This window comes from Setaria italica, chromosome II (assembly GCF_000263155.2).
Source record: "Setaria italica strain Yugu1 chromosome II, Setaria_italica_v2.0, whole genome shotgun sequence".
In the NCBI taxonomy this organism is placed as follows: domain Eukaryota; kingdom Viridiplantae; phylum Streptophyta; class Magnoliopsida; order Poales; family Poaceae; genus Setaria; species Setaria italica.
In genome coordinates this window covers 21,538,646-21,544,290 of record NC_028451.1, presented here as the reverse complement: position 1 = coordinate 21,544,290, position 5,645 = coordinate 21,538,646, and positions in this window count along the sequence as shown.

Below are 5,645 nucleotides of genomic sequence, written 5' to 3'. Positions count from 1 at the left end.
TCAAGCAATTTCAGAATGAAGTTGAAAATCAGCGTGGCAAGAAAATTAAGGCCTTACGATCTGATCGTGGAGGCGAATATTTGAGCCACGAGTTTAGCAATCATCTAAAGAGTTGCGGAATTGTTCCACAACTTACGCCGCCTGGAACACCTCAGAGAAACGGTGTATCCGAGCGACGTAATCGAACCTTATTAGACATGGTTCAATCAATGATGAGCCAGTCGGACCTACCGTTGTCATTTTGGGGATACGCTCTAGAAACAGCAGCTTTCACACTTAATAGGGTACCATCTAAATCCGTAGTTAAGACACCATATGAGATATGGACTGGAAAGGTTCCTAGTTTGTCTTTTCTAAAGATTTGGGGATGTGAAGTGTTTGTCAAGCGACTTCAGTCGGACAAGATCACACCCAAGTCGGATAAGTGCATTTTCGTGGGATATCCAAAGGAAACTTTGGGATATTATTTCTACAATCGATCAGAAGGCAAAGTGTTTGTCGCTCGGAACGGGGTTTTCCTAGAGAAAGAGTTTCTCAAAGGAGAAAAGAGTGGAAAGACAGTGCATCTTGAAGAAGTTCAAGATGAGCCGATCGGGCAAGAATCAATGAGTGATGCTAACGTAGCAGAACAAGTTGAGATACCCATGGCAAGAGAAGCACCGCCACAACCACGAAGGTCGGCAAGGCTCCGCGAAATGCCGGAAATATTATTATTGGACAATGATGAGCCTGCGACATATGCAGAAGCAATGATGGACCTAGACTCCGAAAAATGGCAGAGTGCCATGCAATCCGAAATAGAGTCCATGGGAGACAATCAAGTTTGGAACTTGGTTGACCCGCCTGATGGTGTTAAAGCCATAGAGTGCAAGTGGATCTATAAGAAGAAAAAGGACATGGATGGAAATGTTCACATCTATAAAGCATGACTTGTCGCAAAAGGTTTTCGACAAGTTCAAGGAGTTGACTACGATGAGACCTTCTCGCCCGTAGTGATGCTTAAGTCCATTCGGATTATTCTAGCTATAGCTGCATATTTCGATTATGAGATATGGCAGATGGATGTCAAGACAGCTTTCCTGAATGGAAACCTAGCTGAGGACGTGTATATGATATAGCCCGAGGGTTTTGTCGATCTGAAAAATGCTGGAAAGTTATGCAAGCTTCAGAGATCCATTTATGGATTGAAGCAAGCATCTAGGAGTTGGAACATTCGTTTTGATGAAGTGGTCAAAGGGTTTAACTTCACCAAGAACGAAGAATAGTCTTGTGTTTACAAGAAGGTTAGTGTTAGCTCTGTAGTATTTCTAATCTTATATGTGGATGACATATTGCTGATTGGAAATAACATTTCTATGCTTGAGTCCGTAAAGACTTCACTGAAAAATAGTTTTTCGATGAAGGACTTAGGGGAAGCAGCATACATTCTGGACATTAAGATCTATAGAGATAGATCGAGAAGGCTTATAGGATTAAGCCAAGATACTTACATTGACAAAGTGTTGAAGCGGTTCAGCATGGAAGAGGCAAAGAAAGGGTTCTTGCCTATGTCACATGGCATACATCTCAGCAAGACTCGGTGTCCTTCGACTACTGATGAGCGGGATCGCATGAGTAGAGTGCCATATGCCTCGGCTATTTGATCTATCATGTATGCAATGATAAGTACTCGCCCAGATGTTTCATATGCGCCAAGTATGACAAGCAGACACCAATCTGATCCAGGTGAGAGTCACTGGACAGCGGTGAAAAACATTCTTAAGTACTTGAGAAGGACTAAAGATATGTTCCTCATCTATGGAGGTGAGGAGGAGCTCGTTGTAACAGGTTACACCGATGCTAGTTTCCAAACCGACAGAGATGATTCAAAGTCACAATCAGGATTTGTGTTCACGCTAAATGGTGGTGCTGTTAGTTGGAAGAGTTCCAAACAGGAGACGATGGCCGATTCTACAACATAAGCCGAGTACATCGCGGCTTCAGAAGCCGCGAAGGAAGGTGTTTGGATAAGGAATTTCCTTATTGAGCTTGGTGTGTTCCCGAATGCGTCTAGCCCATTGAATCTCTACTGTGATAATAATGGGGCAATTGCGCAAGCAAAGGAGCCAAGGAACCACCAGAAGAACAAACACGTAATTCGGCGATTTCATCTCATTCGAGACTTCGTTAACCGGGGTGAGATCAAGATATGCAAAATACACACGGATCTGAACATTTCTGATCCGTTGACAAAACCACTCCCGCAGGCTAAGCATGATGCGCATGTAAGAGCTATGGGTATTAGGTACCTTCTAGATTGACTCTAGTGCAAGTGGGAGACTGTTGGAGGTATGCCCTAGAGGCAATCATAGAGATGATGATATTCTATTTGTATCCATGATTTGTATATTGTGTTCATTGAATATCCATTGAAGGCTACTTGAATTGATTTGCAATTATGTGAATTGTATGTGAAACTCTTTACTTGTGTGGTTATTCTAAAGTTGTCCCTAGTCGGAGTTCATGTGAGGACACACATGAATATTAGACTAGCACATGTATTAGTTGATGACTATGTTTCACAAGTCATGGACATGGAGATGTTGAACTAATAATGTGGACACATGTGGAGACATGTGCTAGGACTGACCCAACACGAGAAGTAGTTCTCTCTTTAAACAACATATACGCTTTGTCCTTAGACCTGAGATTGTCGCATGTATTCAGGATGTGGATCGACCTACTTAGGAGCTATCAAATGCTACGCCGTAATAGGGTAGTTATAAAGGTAACTTTCGGGTTTGTCAAGAAGCATCCTATGAGACATGGTCAATCAAGATGGGATTTGCCCCTCTCTGATTGAGAGTGATATCTCTGGGCCCCTCGAGTGATCGGATCCAAAAATGCATGGCTATGCTACGTACGGTTAAGAGTTAACCTACAAAGGGATTCCGAATCACAGGATCGAGAAAGAGCGGTCGGCTTGAAGCTAGACCAAATATCGTGAGGCAAAGGGAATAGCATGTATGTTATGTTGTGATGGTTCGTCTGATATGATCTTCGTGTGCGTATAGGAGTTGGCACATCTTGCTAGAGGCCGTTACCGATTATTGGGCCGAGTAGGAGTACTCGGGCCATGTCTATACGTATCCGAACCCATAGGGTCACACACTTAAGGGGCTGGAAGCCCAATTCGGATGTGATCCGAGTTGGATTAGATTTAGAAGTACTAATGGGCCTCGGACCCAGAGGCCCGTTAGGAACCTCTATAAATAGAGGGGTGGGGGCGCCCTAGGGTTTACACCTTTTTGGTGAAACACACCTGCCGCGCTTCCCACGCCCTCGCCTGTTGCAACTCGCGGATCTAGCAGTCCGGCTTGCGACGCTTCCTTCCTGCACGTGTGGATACCTTGGAGGTGTTGCGCCTGCAGCACTTGGACGAGCCGCTGACGAGCCACGATGGGCCGACGACGAGCCGCGGCACGAGGGCGATCTTGCTGCACGTGGACGAGCTACTGAGGAGCTGCTGGACGTTGACGTGATCGACTACGTACGACTATGTTGATCATCTTCACTGCATCGACGCAAATCTACATCTTCCGCACCAGTAGTGCGTTGAGTGGTAATCCCGTGATCCTTATACGGCAGTTCTTCCTGGTTTTACGCAGTAGAAATTTTGATTTGCGCTAGTGTAGCCTACCTCATATCCCAACAGTTGCATCGTCCCAATGGTCAACGTACCAACTCTTGTATTATTACCCACGCGGAAATCAACTTCTCCTCTTTCAACGCTTCTACTTCTTATCAGTCCCTCCATCGAATTGTAAATATGAGCAACCGATCTGGTATCAAATATCCAAGAATTAATAATTGTATCAACAAGAAATATGTTGTCTATAACATTAACAACAAGCGTATCTGAGGTGGAAGTACTCTTACGTCCGCCATTCTTCAACGAAGCTAGGTACTGCTTGCAATTTCTCTTCCAGTAACCAAGTTCGTGACAATAAAAGCACTCTTTGTCTGGAGTAGGTCCAGCTTTAATCTTGGGTGCTGGGTTTGGCTTGGCAGCCTTGCCCTTCTTCTTCTTCCAAGAATTGCCCTTCTTCTTAAAGCTAGGCTTGTTCTGTATAGCCATCACATGGCTGCTACTAGCACTTTTCTTAATGTCAGCCTCTGTTGTTTTAAGCATGCCACACAATTCATTCAAACCCTTCTCCGTCCCATGCATATGGTAGTTCGAGATGAAGTTCCCATAGCTAGTCGGAAGAGACGAAAGAATGAAATCAGTGGCCAACTCTTAGCCCAGTGGGAAGCCCAGCTTCTCCAACCGTTGAGTGTAACCAACCATTTTGATTACGTGTGGTCCTACTGCTGCGCCTTCTGCTAGCTTGCTAATCATATCACATATGACTCATGTTGTTGGGTGACATCTTCATGTCTCGACGCCCAACCTTTATGCCCCAAGGTACTTAACCGTTAAGATGACCTTGTTAAGCAAACCAACCCTTATGCGTGTAAGTATCTGATACAAACCCGTCTAGTCAAGGAAAACTAGTAGCACCCTAATTTCATAGACCCACCACAAATTGTACAAGACATGGGACGGTGCAAGTTTTAGTTGGGAGGGCATACTAACTTAAAATTTGTGAGGGATCGTTCTACTTCTAACATCACAGCATGTAGGAGTAAAACAAAACAGAATAGCATGCACACAATTGTGACACAGTATGGCCTGATTTCTATTGGCGATCTCCATCTCCATAGAACCTGTTCACCATGATGATCTCCATCTCCATGATCCATGTGCACCATCCTTCCAGTGATGAGTCTTCCAGTGATGAGTCCTCCAAGAACTAGTACACGCTATTACATCTAATAGCTAGTAAAGAAGATTACATAGTTGCTTGGATCATCATAGATTGGCACGCAGGCCATTAAATACATTAAGGTGACAATACATATGGCTCCAGCCGTATTGCCGTACGTGTGATACGCAGGTCACCAATCAGTTACACACATGCATCACATACACAAGGGCCATACCGATCACAAAATTCAGCAAAACAAAGTTAGGCGTTCTATCGTTGCAAACTTAAACGGCCTGAAACTCCATCTTCCAAGCCAAATTTAGGAAATCTAATTTTGCCTAACACGGAGAAGTGGTTGAAATTTTCTATAGATCAATTTTCATATAAAATTCATCTCGATCCGAGATCGTACCGAAAAGTTAAGGCCGTTTTACTGAAACACATGATCACGGTAAATAACCCGATCCAGTATTAGATCCAATCAACTACTATGCATCATATGCATCTGGCGTATGAACCTAGATTTCGATTCGACCAATCACATTGATCTTCGTTCGCTGCAACTGGCATTTCGTGTATCACTTAACTCCGATGGCAGAAATTCGACCGGTAGGAGTATGTCGTTATAGGACCATTGCAGCAAGAACACGAAACCAGGTAATAGATCAATCTGAAAAACTGCATGTCTCCATATGCACACATCCCGAATCCATAACTAAATAGCTATGGCTCTGATACCACTATTGGGATACGAGGTAGGCTACGCTAGTGCAAAATAAAAATTTTCTACCACGTAAACCAGGAATAACTACTGTTATAGATCACGGGATTACCACTCGACACACAAGTGCGAAA